Source organism: Schistocerca nitens, chromosome 4 (assembly GCF_023898315.1).
Source record: "Schistocerca nitens isolate TAMUIC-IGC-003100 chromosome 4, iqSchNite1.1, whole genome shotgun sequence".
In the NCBI taxonomy this organism is placed as follows: domain Eukaryota; kingdom Metazoa; phylum Arthropoda; class Insecta; order Orthoptera; family Acrididae; genus Schistocerca; species Schistocerca nitens.
In genome coordinates, this window is record NC_064617.1 from 684171017 (window position 1) to 684188344 (window position 17328).

Consider the following 17328-nt stretch of genomic DNA (forward strand, 5'->3'; position numbering starts at 1 on the left):
GGAATTTTCACGCCAATCCGGCAACTTGAAGTCCACTGAGTGGCGACTGGCGGCTTTTTCAGATGGATAACGTTTTATACTCCATCGAATTCGTCGCCATTGGCGCGTACGGCGTGAAACGTCTGAAAGCAATCCCGCTGGAACAATCGTCGGAAGGGTGTAGGTCAGAGGCGGGAGACTGTGGAATCTTTTCGTGATATTCCCTGTGTGATTTTGTCATTCTGGAAGGCACAATGGATTAACACAAATATGCACCTATCCTTGTGGAGCATGTACGCCCACACATGCAGATTTTTTCCTCGGCATGACTGCATCTACCAGCAAGACAATGCAATGTGTCACACAGCTTCCAATGTACGTGCGTGATTCGAACGGCACCAGAGTGAATTTACTGTACCCACTGGCCACCAAACTCGCCGGATTTAAACCTACGAGCTAACATTCCAAAGATGTTCGGGCTCACATGCGGTTCCTCTTCGTCAAAATGTGTTGGCTCAAACTCGTCTACGGGTTGAACCGCACGTGTCGGATTACACGCCCTAAATTAGACATTTGTGACCCTTTGGTTAAATTGTCTGGCTGATGGTGAGTTTGCGAAATTCAAAGTTAATATAACACATAATAACAGTAATAATAATATCTGGAACTAAATTAATGACACATAAATGATGTAGGCCACACAGTTGCGATTTGGTTAGAATAATGTTTATTCAGAAAGCAAATTAATAGCGAAAGTGCTCGTATTTAGAATTACTATTACACTCGTGCGCATATTCATTAGAGACGGTTCGATCATTCACAATCTCATTGCGAATTACAAGTCCACGTCTGAACAACGCGAAATATTAGAGTTCGCACAGGCGCGCGGCCGCTCACCGCTCAGAGACGAAGTCCCGCGATACCACAAAACGCGAAATTTTCTAAGTCGTTTCTGTTCCTAGCTGCCTAAAGATCGACTGTCCGCTTTCGCGTCTCAATCCGAACTGTTCCCTTTGGTGTCTCGACCAGCACTGTCCGCCTTCGCGTATGCACCAGCCCTGTCTCTGCCCGTCCCCCGCCGCGTTTCCGGCGTGCCAAGCATCGTCGCTCAACTGACTAGGGCAGTCCCCTTTCCTGAAGCCGTCCATCTGATTGGCTACGGCTTATTTTACATTTAACATATTTAAATAATTAAAGCTTGACCACTTTCAAGTTCTAAATAAAGTAAAAATAATATCCATTACATAATAAAAGTTTAAGTCTTTTACATAAAACCAATATAATTTCCTTCTTAACTTTGAATGTCACGGCCAGTAGCCATGCACCAATGTGCTTTATGATAAATAAATAAACAATAAGAGTAACTATTATGCACTAAACTTCACAACAAATATTCTATTACCTAATTATTCAACAAGGTGGCATCCTGTCATCGTTCAATGTGTTTTGTATGGAGAAAATGATGTTCTGATGCTTAACTGAAAATACTGATAAATTAAAATTACTATATCTTTTAAACAAATAAAGTTACAGAATTGATATTTGCACTATTTGTGTTTTTAATGATGCGCTTCTATATGAAACGTTGAGATCGACGAAAGCGTTCAGATTTTAGCATTCAGGTCTTTATTACAAAACTTGTTAATTTCACTTTAACAGTAAATCCTAACCTATTATAGGTATGATCAATATTCAAGTTTTATTGGGATCACCATGAAATTTTATGGAGGGTGGTAGATTAAAATTGCTGTGGCTTGATTCCCTGCATTACTACAGAATTAAATAGTTTTCATAAATGTTTCCCTTTAACACTGCCACGTTTCCTCGGCCACAAAACCCTTCTACTGGGTTTCCCTATGACGCAGGTTCTCGTCTGTCTCACTCGCACACTACAGCACTTAGGCCCCAATAGACAATAGACGCCTGTGAGTTTCCCCATCTCGTGGTAAATCTGCGCCCTTTGTGGCACGCGGTCCTGGACGACAGGGTTCGTTTCACAGGTCCTATAGTCTCTTTCGGCCACATATTTAAATGAGAGCGCAACGCTCGTTAGGCAACGGCCACAGTGGATACACCGGTTCCCGTGAGATCACCGAAATTAAGCGCTGTTGGGCGTGGCTAGCACTTGGATGGGTGACCATCCAGCCGCCATATGCTGTTGCCATTTTTCGGGGTGCACTCAGCCTCGTGATGCCAATTGAGAAGCTACTCGACCGAACAGTAGCGGCTCCGGTCAAAGAAAACCATCATAACGACCGGGAGAGCGGTGTGCTGAGCACACGCCCTTCCTATCCGCATCCTCAACTGAGGATGACACGGCGGTCGGATGGTCCCGATGGGCCATTTGTGGCCTGAAAACGGAGTGCTGCTGCTCCTACTGCAGTGCTCGTTAACCAAGAAACCCGATTCGGGAATCTGTACGACTACCCGGATCGGCCTGTTCCCACAGAGAAACCTTATGCACTTGCCCACGGTACTGTAGTCGGCACGGCTCCACACCCCCGTCGTTACCTCCCAGAACCACTTTGACTGTCTTCCTGCATGTCTCGCAGCGGTTAGCTCTGCAAAAGGTGGTTACTCAGGATTTTGTCACGTGGTCACATCAATGTCACTGGACCGTGTAGAATGTTTCCCACGGTTTCCTTAAACGACTTGAATCGAAAAAGGAGTGGATTTTTAGAACAAGTCACCCTTGTTCATCTGAGAATGGGCGAGACGTTGGGCTCTTTTTGTGTTTCTTTTGCAGAAGTTGGGGTAGGAATTTGTCTTGCGATGATGATACGCGCCGATGAATTATGGGATACCATGTGTGAAAAGCACTAGTTAGGTTTCGCACGAGTAATATTGCTAACGCAGTGCTTTAGTGAAGAGAGATGAAGATCGATAGAAGGAGAGCTTAAGCCAAGTTTGCAAACCCTCAGTGTAAACCGCGAAGGCACTTTCGGCGGCATACGTTAGCATAGAGCTTCCGTCACTTTACAAAGTAGGGCTGCGGAGCAGCAGCGCGGTGAGGCGATAGGCAGCGGTAGCAGGTAGATGCCTGGCCCGCCTCTCTGCACAGCGGAGACTCGCAGGGCGCTGGGCGGCGGGCACGCAGCTTCCGCGGGAAGCCCGATTGTACATACTTGAAGAGCTCTTAATTTCCGTTCGGTGTCGGTTAATTAAAAGAAGCGCGCCGGGCGAGGAGCGCAGAGGGAGAGGATGTGGGGGCGGCGGACGCGGAGGCAGAGGCAGAGGCTGTATCGACCACGCGCCGCCTCATTACTGCGCGAACGCCCCCAGCCCCCTACCATTCACCTCGCCGCTCAGGCTGTGCTGATTGGAGCACCATATTCAAACTGTAAACGTATATATATATATATATATATATATATATATATATATATATATATATATATATTACTACCGGCCATTAAAATTGCTACACCACGAAGATGACGCGCTACAGACGCGAAATTTAACCGACAGGAAGACGATGCTGTGATATGCAAATGACTAGCTTTTCAGAGAATTCTCACAAGGTTGGCGCCGGTGGCGACACCTACAACATGCTGACATGAGGAAAGTTTCCAACCGATTCCACAAACAGCAGTTTACCGGCGTTGCCAGGTGAAACGTTGTTGTGATGCCTCGTGTAAGGAGGAGAAATGCGTACCATCACGTTTCCGAGTTTGATAAAGGTCGGATTGTAGCCTATCGCGACTGCGGTTTATCGTATCGCGACATTGCTGCTCGCGTTGGTCGAGATCCAATGACTGTTAGCAGAATATGGAATCGGTGGGTTCAGCAGGGTAATACGGAACGCCGTGCTGGATGGCCAGCTGCACCTGTACACACCATCCAAGCTCTGTTTGACTCAATGCCCTGGCGTATCAAGACCGTTATTATGGCCAGAGGTGGTTGTTCTGGGTAGTGCTTTCTCAGGATCTATACACCCAAATTGCGTGAAAATGTAATCACATGTCAGTTCTAGTATAATATACACTCCTGGAAATGGAAAAAAGAACACATTGACACCGGTGTGTCAGACCCACCATACTTGCTCCGGACACTGCGAGAGGGCTGTACAAGCAATGATCACACGCACGGCACAGCGGACACACCAGGAACCGCGGTGTTGGCCGTCGAATGGCGCTAGCTGCGCAGCATTTGTGCACCGCCGCCGTCAGTGTCAGCCAGTTTGCCGTGGCATACGGAGCTCCATCGCAGTCTTTAACACTGGTAGCATGCCGCGACAGCGTGGACGTGAACCGTATGTGCAGTTGACGGACTTTGAGCGAGGGCGTATAGTGGGCATGCGGGAGGCCGGGTGGACGTACCGCCGAATTGCTCAACACGTGGGGCGTGAGGTCTCCACAGTACATCGATGTTGTCGCCAGTGGTCGGCGGAAGGTGCACGTGCCCGTCGACCTGGGACCGGACCGCAGCGACGCACGGATGCACGCCAAGACCGTAGGATCCTACGCAGTGCCGTAGGGGACCGCACCGCCACTTCCCAGCAAATTAGGGACACTGTTGCTCCTGGGGTATCGGCGAGGACCATTCGCAACCGTCTCCATGAAGCTGGGCTACGGTCCTGCACACCGTTAGGCCGTCTTCCGCTCACGCCCCAACATCGTGCAGCCCGCCTCCAGTGGTGTCGCGACAGGCGTGAATGGAGGGACGAATGGAGACGTGTCGTCTTCAGCGATGAGAGTCGCTTCTGCCTTGGTGCCAATGATGGTCGTATGCGTGTTTGGCGCCGTGCAGGTGAGCGCCACAATCAGGACTGCATACGACGATCTCCTACACTGGCCGTACACCACTGGTGATCGTCGAGGGGACACTGAATAGTGCACGGTACATCCAAACCGTCATCGAACCCATCGTTCTACCATTCCTAGACCGGCAAGGGAACTTGCTGTTCCAACAGGACAATGCACGTCCGCATGTATCCCGTGCCACCCAACGTGCTCTAGAAGGTGTAAGTCAACTACCCTGGCCAGCAAGATCTCCGGATCTGTCCCCCATTGAGCATGTTTGGGACTGGATGAAGCGTCGTCTCACGCGGTCTGCACGTCCAGCACGAAAGCTGGTCCAACTGAGGCGCCAGGTGGAAATGGCATGGCAAGCCGTTCCACAGGACTACATCCAGCATCTCTACGATCGTCTCCATGGGAGAATAGCAGCCTGCATTGCTGCGAAAGGTGGATATACACTGTACTAGTGCCGACATTGTGCATGCTCTGTTGCCTGTGTCTATGTGCCTGTGGTTCTGTCAGTGTGATCATGTGATGTATCTGACCCCAGGAATGTGTCAATAAAGTTTCCCCTTCCTGGGACAATGAATTCACGGTGTTCTTGTTTCAATTTCCAGGAGTGTATTTGTCCAATGAATACCCGTTTATCATCTGCATTTCTTCTTGGTGTAGCAGTTTTAATGGCCAGTAATATATATATATATATATATATATATATATATATATATAGGGTGTTACAGAAAGGTACGGCCAAACTTTCAGGAAACATTCCTCACACACAAAGAAAGAAAATATGTTATGTGGACATGTGTCCGGAAACGCTTACTTTCCATGTTAGAGCTCATTTTATTACTTCTCTTCAAATCACATTAATCATGGAATGGAAACACACAGCAACAGAACGTACCAGCGTTTCTTCAAACACTTTGTTACAGGAAATGTTCAAAATGTCCTCCGTTAGCGAGGATACAAGCATCCACCCTCTGTCGTATGGAATCCCTGATGCGCTGATGCAGCCCTGGAGAATGGCGTATTGTATCACACCCGTCCACAATACGAGCACGATGAGTCTCTACATTTGGTACCGGGGTTGCGTAGACAAGAGCTTTCAAATGCCCCCATAAATGAAAGTCAAGAGGGTTGACGTCAAGAGAGCGCGGAGGCCATGGAATTGGTCCGCGTCAACCAATCCATCGGTCACCGAATCTGTTGTTGAGAAGCGTACGAACACTTCGACTGAAATGTGCAGGAGCTCCATCGTGCATGAACCACATGTTGTGTCGTACTTGTAAAGGCACATGTTCTAGCAGCACAGGTAGAGTATCCCGTATGAAATCATGATAACGTGCTCCGTTGAGCGTAGGTGGAAGTAACTAAAATGAGCTCTAACATGGAAATTAAGCGTTTCCGGACACATGTCCACATAACATCTTTTCTTTATTTGTGTGTGAGGAATGTTTCCTGGGGTTCGATTCCCGGCGGGGTCAGGGATTTTCTCTGCCTCGTGATGACTGGGTGTTGTGAGATGTCCTTAGGTTAGTTAGGTTTAAGTAGTTCTAAGTTCTAGTGGATTGATGACCATAGATGTTAAGTCCCATAGTGCTCAGAGCCATTTTTGAATGTTTCCTGAAAGTTTGGCCGTACCTTTTTGTAACACCCTGTATATATATATATATATATATATATATATATATATATATATATATTCCTCGTTATGTAAGTGTGAAAGTAACCAGCTTTTATGGCATCCTCCATCTTTCTAGTACAATCTTATGCTGTAGTGTTCACTAGATCCCTGCTCATGTACAGCCAAGTTCTTAGGGAACGGAGAGAAGTAGGGGTAGGGAGCGGGGGCGTGATGCGACTCAAGACTCACATTAATTTTAATAAGCTGCGTCCTAAAGAATGCTGCGGAAAGTACCTTCGCGGGTTACACTGAAGCCTTTAAGAACTTGGCTTAAGCTCACCTTCGATCGATCTTCATCTCTCGTCACTGAAGTACTGATTTAGGTAATACCTATATAAATGATTTAGGAGACAAATGGCTCAAATGGCTCTGAGCACTATGGAACTTAACATCTACGGTCATCAGTCCCCCAGAACTTAGAACTACTTAAACCTAACTAACCTAAGGACATTACACAACACCCAGTCATCACGAGGCAGAGAAAATCCCTGACCCCGCAGGGAATCGAACCCGGGAACCCGGGCGCGGGAAGCGAGAACGCTGCCACACGACCACGAGCTGCGGACCTTTAGGAGACAATCTGAGCAGCCGTCTTATGTTGTTTGTAGATGATGCTCCCGTTTATCGTCTAGTAGAGTCACAGAAGATCAAAACAAATTGCAGAAATATTTAGGAAATATATCTGTATGGTGCGAAATTGGTAGTTGACAATAAATAATGAAAAGCGTAAGGTGATCTAGATGAGTGCTAAAAAGAATTGGTTAAACTTCGGTTACGCGATAAGTCATTAACATCTAAAGGCAGCCAATTCAAGTAAATACCCAGGAATTACACTTACGAACAACTAACATTGGTAAGAACACAAAGAAAATTTTTGGACAAGCGAAGATTGCGTTTTCTTGGCAGAACACTTAAAAAAGTACAACAGTTCTACTTGAGACTGCCAACATTATCCTTGTCAGTCCTCTTTTGGAGTACTGCTGCGCGGTGTGGGTTCCTTACCATATAGGGTTAGCCGGCCGATGTGTGCGACCGGTTCTAGGCGCTTCAGTCTGGAAGCGCGCGACCGCTATGGCCGCAGGTTCGAATCCTGCCTCGGGCATGGATGTGTGTGATGTCCTTAGGTTTAAGTAGTTCTAAGTTCTAGAGGGCTGATGACCTCAGATGTTAAGTCCCATAGTGCTCAGAGCCATTTGAACCATCCAGATAAAGGTAGAACATCGAGAAAATTCAAGGAAGGGCAGCATGTTTCGTATTATCAAAAGCTACGGGAGAGAGTTTCACGGATATATTATAGGATCTGGGGTGGACAACATTAAAACAAAGGGGTTTCTTGCTGTGGCGGAACCTTCTCACAAAATTTCAGTCACCAACTTTATCCTTCGAATGAGAAAATATTTCGTTGACGCCGACCTACATAGGGAGAAATAATTATCATAATAAAATAAGAGAAATCAGAGCTCGCACGGAAAGGTATAAGTCTTTTCTCGAGAGTGCAATAATAGAGATTTTTTGTGAAGATGGTTCGACGAACACTCCGCCAGGCACTTCAATGTGATTTGCAGTTTCCATGTAGAATTTCGTCGAAAGGGGAGGGTTGGGGGAAACCAACTATTCGGAAAGCAAAGAACGATCGGTTGCGAAATAGAAACGACAGTAAAGTCTGATTAAGCTTTGCACAAATGTCAAGGAACACTGTAGTGAGTTCCAATTGATATGCTGGTCTCCCAACTCGCCATATCTGAATCTGATGAAACATATCTGGAATGTGATTGAACTTTCTTCTGTGACTGCAGAAGGTCTCATTGCCTCCATGGCATGATATGTCACTGCTGTTATCCATGGCAAAGGTAGATATACCATGTATTAAGTAGGTGGTCATAGTGTTCTGACTACGCCCGTAGATAGCGTCAAGTCGCTCTTCACATTTCTGGGCGCACAGAGAGCACGTAAAGATGCCTAGAAAATAGTGTCTTCCGCCAAGTATGGGTGCCTGCAGAGAGTTTCCGCCTGGTTCATGCAACCCCACTGAACGTAAATGTTATGCATAACCTTTATGACATTCTCGGCCGCACACTGCAGGGGGAATGAGGATCCTTCTGCCAAGGTTTCCGAAGGTGTTTGATTAACCATCACACAGGCCGGATTTGGCTCCCTTTGGTGTTCACTTCAGGCTCATTTGAACCTCTGGCTATGAAGACATTTTGGCACAGACAATGACCTACAGTCCAGAGCAAAACATTATCGGAAAGCACAAGATGGTGCTTTCTGTGACGAAGGTATTGGAACGTTGATACAGAGCTGCGACAGATGTCTAAATCGGAGCGGCAACTATGTAGCGAAGTAGCTGGAAGGTGTAGCTAACTGCTGAAAATAAAACAGTTTTGACTTCCACTGTGGTTTCCATGTCACAACCGATAGTTTCTTACTTTCCAAATAGCCCTCATACAGTTTCTTACAAATTACAAGGGGGCAGGCAAATGAAAACGACACAGATGAAATAAAGTACGTAAATTGTATATTATTTCAAAAGTAATCACCATAACTGTTAACACATTTATACCACTATGAGTCAAGATGGTCAGTGCGTTCATTTAATAAAGTTTGTTGTTGCGTTTCTTCAGGGCACCAAAAATATGGAGATCGAATGGGGAGAGATCAGGTGCCACCCAGCGAAAGTACACTCATGCTCATAAATTAATGATAATGCCGATACATGGTGAAACAACGCTCTGGTGAGCGGTTTTCGGGTTTAAATCACCTCGAGGTATGACCGTGCGGTGCATTTGACTTGCGGTCGTCGCACGGTGGCGCTGGCAGCAGTCCACATACGTACAAGTGTGTTGGTGCATGTCAGAGTACGGTGCAATGAGTAAGTTTGCAGATGTTTTCAGACATGCTAATGGTGACTGTGTGTTGAAAATGGCTCAAAGAATACATATTAATGACGTTATGAGGGGTTGAATAATAGGGCGACTGCAGGCTGGTCAAACACAGCAGGTCGTAGCACAGGCCCTCCGTGTGCCACAAAGTGTGATCTCAAGATTATGGCAACGATTCCAGCGGACAGGAAACGTGTCCGGGCGCTACAGTACGGGACGTCCACAGCGCACAACACCACAAGAAGACCGATATCTCACCATCAGTGCCCGCAGACGGCCACGGAGTGTTGCAGGTAGCCTTGCTCGGGACCATACCGCAGCCACTGGACCAGTTGGCTCCAGACACACAGCGTACAGACATTGTTTGTTCGCCGGAGACCTGAGAGGTGCATTCCACTGACCCCTGGTCACAGGAGAGCCCGTAAAGCCTGGTGTCAAGAACACAGTACATGGTCATTGGAACAGTGGTCCCAGGTTATGTTCACGGACGAGTCCAGGTATAATCTGAACAGTGATTCTCGCCAGGTTTCCATCTGGCGTGAACCAGGAACCAGATACCAACCCCTTAATGTCCTTGAAAGGGACCTGTATGGAGGTCGTGGTTTGATGGTGTGGGGTGGGATTATGATTGGTGCACGTAAACCCCTGCATGTGTTTGACAGAGGAACTGCAACAGGTCAGGTGTATAGGGACGTCATCTTGCACCAGTATGTCCACCTTTTCAGTGTTGTAATAGGTCCCATCTTCCTCCTGATGGATGATAACGCACGGCCCCACTGAGCTGCCATCGTGGAGGAGTACCTTGAAACAGAAGATATGAGGCGAATGGAGTGGCCTGCCTGTTCTCCAGATCTAAACCCCATCGAACACGAATGGGATGCTCTCGGTCGACGTATCGCTGCACGTCTTCAAATCCCTACGACACTTCAGGAGTTCCGACAGGCACTGGTGCAAGAATGGTAGGCTATACCCCAGCAGCTACTCGACCACCTGATCCAGAGTATGCCAACCCGTTGTGCGGCCTGTGTACGTGGGCATGGTGATCATAACCCATATTGATGTCGGGGTACATGCGCAGGAAACAGTGGCGTTTTGTAGCACATGTGTTTCGGGACTGTTATCTCAACTTATCACCAATACCGTGGACTTACAGATCTGTGTCATGTGTGTACCCTATGTGCCTATGATACGAGGGCTATCCACAAAGTACATTACGTTTTGGAATTAGAAATAAATAAAGTATTGGAATTTTTTTTATTATGTACAGATGAAAGCCACACTTAAATACTACTTTTCTACGTAGTTGCCATTTAAATTAAGGCACATATCGTAGCGATGGACGAGCTTGGAAATTCCTTCGTCGTAAAATTCGGCCGCCTATGCCTTCAACCACGTGGTTACCTCTTCTTGAAGCTGTGCGTCGTCTTCAAAACGCTGCATAGCCAACCACTTCTTCATTGCTGGGAGTAAGTGGAAGTCGCTCGGTGCCAGGTCGGGACTGTACGGCGGATGAGGAAACAACTCCCACTTAAAAGATTCGAGAACTTCACGAGTGGCATTTGCCGTGTGGACCCGAGCGTTGTCGTGAATCAGCAAGATCTTTGACCCCAACTTTCCCCTGCGCTTGTTTTGTATTGCTCTTCTGAGCTTGGAAATCCACAAAAATCACACCTTTTCTGTCCCAAAAGAGGTAACCACGTGGTTGAAGGCGCAGGTGGCCGAATTTTACGACGAAGGAATTTCCAAGTTCGTCCATCGCTACGATAGGTGCCTTAATTTAAATGGCAACTATGTAGAAAAGTAGTATTTAAGTGTGGCTTTCATCTGCATATAATAAAAATAATTTCCAATACTTTATTTATCTTTAATTCCAAAACGTAATGTAGTTTGTGGATAACCCTCGTATTACCGCCAGTTTTGTGTAGTTCCACGTTGTGTGGCACCACATTCTGCAATTATCCTTAATTTATGAGTGTACTATAAAGTAGTCGAAATAACCTTGGCAACATGATGCCGTCCGTCAACATTCTTGGACGTTTCGACTTGATGGCACGCTTCAATTTTTGTAAAGTTTGCATACACTGCTGTGCGCTGACTGTGGCGTCGTGTTCCAGAAGACAATGAGCAGTCAAAGAAGAGGTCGTTATGACTTTCTTTTAGCTGGCGTGCCTGTTGTTTCGACTACGGTGCTGAACTTTCACTGGGAAGTCCTTACACACCCGTCATACATCCTGATTTCTCCCCATGCGATTTCCTAATTTCTGGAGCCGTGAAGAAAGATATTCGTGACTGACTATTTGCTTCAGACGAAAGATGCACGCCTGGACACAACAATGCTTCTGGGGGCAACCGCAAACATTTCTTCATGAAGGCATTGACCGCTTTGTCTCACAGCGGAATAAATGTATCAACAGTTAAGGAGGTTATTTTCGAAATAATAAACAGTTCACTTACGTTTTTCCATCTGCCTCGCTTTCATTTCACTACCAGTCACAAAACGCGAAAAAAATAAAATTTGCTTTTATTAATCACCAAACTTATTAGCGCTACCTGTTTATAACAGATATTTTCTACCTACAAACTCAGAGAGTGTAGCTTTATGAGGTTAAAGGATAAATTAAAACGATTATATGTGCCAGGCACTTTTTATTTTCTCCCACTTCGTGTTTCGAGGGCTTACACGCTCATCTTCATGTGGATCAGTGGATTGTATTACATTGTTTATGTCACGAACAGTCCTACTTTCCTAACCACAGTCCAACATGGACGACATAAGAGTCTACATGAGATCACTGCATATTATTTTGCAGTCAAACATATAATGTTTAGAGGCATGCGAATACACCTTATTAGCATTTTTATCAGTTTCCGATATTACCTGGTAATGCGCGAAAAATTATCGCAAGTTGCAGGAACTGGAAGCTTTTATAACTCATAATCATCCGGTATTTTCACTAGCAAGGGGAATAGCGGTCAACGACGAAATAGATTTTGACTCCGTGACAAACGGCTATACATACACTTGCTATTATGAATATACGAGGTTCGGTTGTAAAATAACGGGACTGATGCTGTGACAGAGTAAGTACCGCTGCGCTAGATATGAACGACCCATACCTGTGAAGCGTGAAGCCTTCTCGTTCGAGAGCGGCATCTTCTGTGTCTGTAGATAAATGAATGTGGCCGTGGCCTTCTTTTGTGTAAAATGCATTATTTTGTTTTCCCGGAAAAATAAGTGGAATAACAGAGCAACGAATTGTAGTGAAGCATCACATGAAACTTAAAAAACCTCCTACTGAAACATATATTTTACTAAAAGTAGTGTATGCCAAAGGCTATTTATCACGTACGTGAATTTTTGAGTGGTTCAAGTGTTTCCAAGATGGCTGAGAAGACGTTGAAGATGACTTACGCTCGGGACTCTCTTCAATATAAAATATGGATGAAAATATCGAAGGAGCAGATACTCTAGTTCCACCTGACCGTCGGCTGTGTATTCCATCACTTGCTTAGCCTGTTGGAGTCGACAAAGAATTCGTAAGGAAAATTTTACATAATCAATTTAACATGAGAAAAGTGTGTACGAAACTGGTGCTGAAAATTCTCACGATCGAACCAAAAAGAAGCTCATGAAAATGTTTGTACAGACACTTTGAATACCATTAAACAGTTTCTTGGAAATAGTTTCTTGGAAAGAATGATACCATTTGATGAATCTTGATTTTTTCATTTATCTTCCAGAAACGAAACGTCAATCCCTGCATTGGCAGCAACCAGATTCATCGAAAGCGAAAAACTCTGGAAACGCTCGAATAAAAAAAAAAGCAAGTTTCAAAGCGATGATGATTCTTCTTGCCGATATTCATGAAATTGTGTATCTTCACTGGCTCGCTGACGGTCACATTATGAATATTGTAAACCGTGATGAAAGTGAGTTCCAAGCAAGCAGAGCGCAACATGTCACTCAGGAAGACCTGTAGGAAAAAATGGTTCAAATGTCTCTGAGCACTATGGGACTTGACATCTGAGGTCATCAGTCCCCTAGAACTTAGAACTACTTAAACCTAACTAACCTAAGGACATCACACACATCCATACCCGAGGCAGGATTCGAACCTGCGACCGTAGCGGGACCTGTAGGAGATCCATGCTGGGCGTAGGGATTACTAGTTTATCCTGAACATAAAATGTAAACAAGTAGGCGGAAATATTCGTTATTGTGTTATTAACCGACGACAAATAATCACTGGAATCAGTCTTATCAATTAAATATCTGAATATCTGAGGGAATCCGTACGGAGCGACTTATTTTCTTATTTTTAATTGTTGGTTTCCTTAACCTAGCAAGATTACGGTCACTGAATTGTGCGCAGAGTGCAGGGCAGCTTGTTCCGAAAACGCGTAACAGCAACAGCAAAGGAGTTTTTTGAATCGGGCAGCTAAGACAAATGGGGCCTTGTGTTTCGAGTATGATATGACAGGTATTTAATCCCTGACATTGTCTTATATACGACTGTTGCAGATGTAATACACAACAAGTTTTCATAGTTAGCTCTGGCCGTCTAGCGTTTTCACTACTCGCCTCGTGTTGAATTCCATCACAGTAGTGAATCCACGAGTTTACATTTCAGACCCTGTGGAAACATGTTCCGAAGCTTGTTGAGGGCATAGAGCCAAGCGGAAATCTTCCGGCCGATGGCGACAGTATTTTCTACCCATGCAAAGTCATGCACAAGTTTTCTCATACACTACTGAAATCCCATTGAGCAGAAAAGGACGCAATGGTTCGCGGAATTATGCACATATTAAGTACATATGTGCACAAGACATGAGTTTGTAGCATTTAGTTTACGCTCTAGGTTTTGCGCTCTAATTACCACTGAAGGCATATTATCGTTCAACTGGACGATCGCAGTACTGATACCTTCAGGTCCGGCACTCGGGTGAAGCTGGAGATCGCCGGCATAGAAATGATTCTTACTGAAACACAGAACCGACGAAATATCCTTGACATGCAAGGAAAAGAAAAGTGTGCCCAACACTGTCCCATGCTGCACTACTCACAGAACATGCTTTCAGGACGACTTTTCATTCTAACACACAGCATCTTACTGTCTGCTTTTCAGCTAGCTTACAAACCACTTCAGTGCACTAATTGAAAAATTAAGCTGTTGCATTTTTCCCAGCAATATATCATATTTGACAGTCTTAAAAGCTTTGCTGAAATCTAGTAGTGTCAATATTGTGGTCTCGCAGTTCAAATGGTTCTGAGCACTATGGGACTTAATATCTGAGGTCATTAGTCCCCTAGAATTTAGAACTAGTTAAACCTAACTAACCTAAGGACATCACCCACATCCATGCCCGAGGCAGGATTCTAACCTGCGACCATAGCGGTCGCGCGGTTCCAGACTGAAGGGCCTAGAACCGCTCGGCCACTCCGGCTGGCGGTCTCGCAGTTGTCCATGGCATATTTCAGGTCAACAGTTACCTTAATGGAGTGTTTGTCCTGTGATGTTTACGAAAGCCTGACAAAGTCGTTGTGTAAGTTTAATTCGCATAAGTCTTCAGTAATTTAGTCGTGGTCCAGGGCTTTGGTTATAGAAAGTAATACGCTGATTTGGTCGGAAACCACAAGCCGATTGCGGTCTTTCGATTTTATGGATAGGTTGGAATATGCTTCTCTTGCATGAAGTGAGATATCTTCCATTCAAAAGAGAAAAATTAAGTCTATTACGTCAGGTACCAAGCTATCAGCGACATTCTTGCTCATGGCCATGCTGATACGGTCGTTACTGATTTTGTCTCCCCGACACCAAAACTACGAGTCGTGGGTGTCGTATCTCTGCATACACAGGACCGAGCGTGTCTCATTTTAATATTGCGAATGAATTGCTTTACCCTGTTTCACAGCTTTCTGTATTCTTATCAACGTTTAGGTTTCGAATTTGGCTAGCGACGTTTATGAGTAGCATCCCTTTCGTTCACGATTTGAGGTATTTCGGTTGTCAGCCAAGTAGCACGAAGTTCTCTTACACGGACTGTACGAATAGGAGCATGTCTGTCATAGAGAGTAAGTTAGGACCAATGCTTTGACGGATTGCTGAAATCAATACATTGTACCAAGAAAGCATTCTATGAAAGAGAGTGAATAACGATGGAAGGAGCACTTACTAATGCATCACTAGATATGGAGAAAAAACCATCCTTGGTTATGAAATCAAATTTTTATTCGTCTGGATTCATTAGATTAATGTGGAAACCTCTAAACTATTGTTGGTGCATAAATTCGTATCGTTTTTGCTTTTCACGTTTCTATCCTGGATGCTATCAGCTTATTTATGGACTGTCATTTTTATTTGTCGTTCACTGTTGCTGTTTGAGTTACGTTGTCACTTTGTCATGTGGAGAGAGTGAATGGAGCTGTGGACGCTTCAAAATGGAGTGCCAAGTGGAGAAATCGGAACTTTTTGACATGTTCTTCTGTTCGTGTTCAGTAGTGGGGTGACAGCAGCAGAGGCAGCCAGAAACATCTGCGGCGTGCCTGGGGGGGGGGGGGGGGGGGAACACCATGGACAGAGCACAGCAAGAAAATGATTTTCTCGTTTTAAGTAGTGTAAGGTGGCGTGGTCTCCAGACCTTCATTTATTACATATTACGACCTCATCATCGTATTCTGCGTATCAAAACGTTTCATTTGAGCCCAAACTCGATAGGGTAGAGTCAATTTTACATTTTTCTACCGCCGGCCGGGGTGGCCGAGCGGTTCTAGGCGCTACAGTCTAGAACCACGCGACCGCTACGATCGCAGGTTCGAATCCTGCCTCAGGCATGGATATGTGTGATGTCCTTAGGTTAGTTAGGTTTAAGTAGTTCTAAGTTATAGGGGACTGATGACCTTAGAAGTTAAGTCCCATAGTGCTCAGAGCCATATTTCCACTTAATCCACATGCAAATCTAATAAATAAATCGCAAGTTCGCACTGTGATTGAAATGTCGAGGCTGACGTACACACACATTCAAGACACGACAGCCACAGGAGTTTTTGTTCGGCGGAGGCAACCAGCCCTCTGGGAAGTCCGTAGGAGGGTGAGTTAGCATGCAGCTACACTGGCAGGCCTACTGCTCATGGACCAAAACAGTTTTTGCCAGAGAAAAGGGATAATGGCCTGCGTGTTCACCTTAAAAGCAAAACCTGCTGTATTGTTTGGAAGAGCCCCAGGATACGCATTTTTTGATGGACCTAGTGTGCAGTTTCAGAGTTCTCACAGGTGGACAGTAAGTGCCTGACGCAGATGCTATATATTTCCGGGTTGGTCGGCTTAAACATAGCGCCATTCTCCCGTTTGTAAGAGTAACGCTGATTGGCTGACTATTTCAGATGCAATGAGCCAGAGGAGTGAGGAAAAGACAGCAGATGATACACCCTTTCGCTTTTTGCGTAGAGAGGGGTCATTCCGGTGATGCTCTTGAAGTGGGAACAGGTAGCAGGAGCGAGTGCGCTCGTGTGTGTATGCAGAGAGCAAGGAACAAAGTCTCTACTCAGTAGTGCACTGGGAGAGCACCTCTGTCGCTAGCGAATCGGAGTGATACTCTATATTGAGTTGCTCGCGATTAAGCGTTTGTTCACTGTGTTGGCCGCTACACTTAATGTACGGTGTGAACACAGAGTATTAGTTAGTGCCTGCGAGCGAACACTGAGTGGCATCGCGGTGGACTGGTTATCTGTCTGGTGTACCACGCCAATAGTTAGACTAGGGGCAGATAGGAGTCCTTGACTTCATCAAGGCGTAGTGAGAGTTCGATTGGGGAAGGTAAATCCAGATAGAAAGTGATAGTTTTGTTATTTTTCGGTGGTGGACGACGCAGGCAGCAGTCGTCGCAGCTCACAGTATTGTGCGCTACAGCGTAGGCGAGCCCCATCTTTCCTCCATTAGAAATAACATACTTCATTCACGTCACCCCATTACAATTCTCCTGCAACAGCCTCGACCGTACTTAGAAAAATTCAATCGGACAATTATTCAAGTTGAGTAGGCGC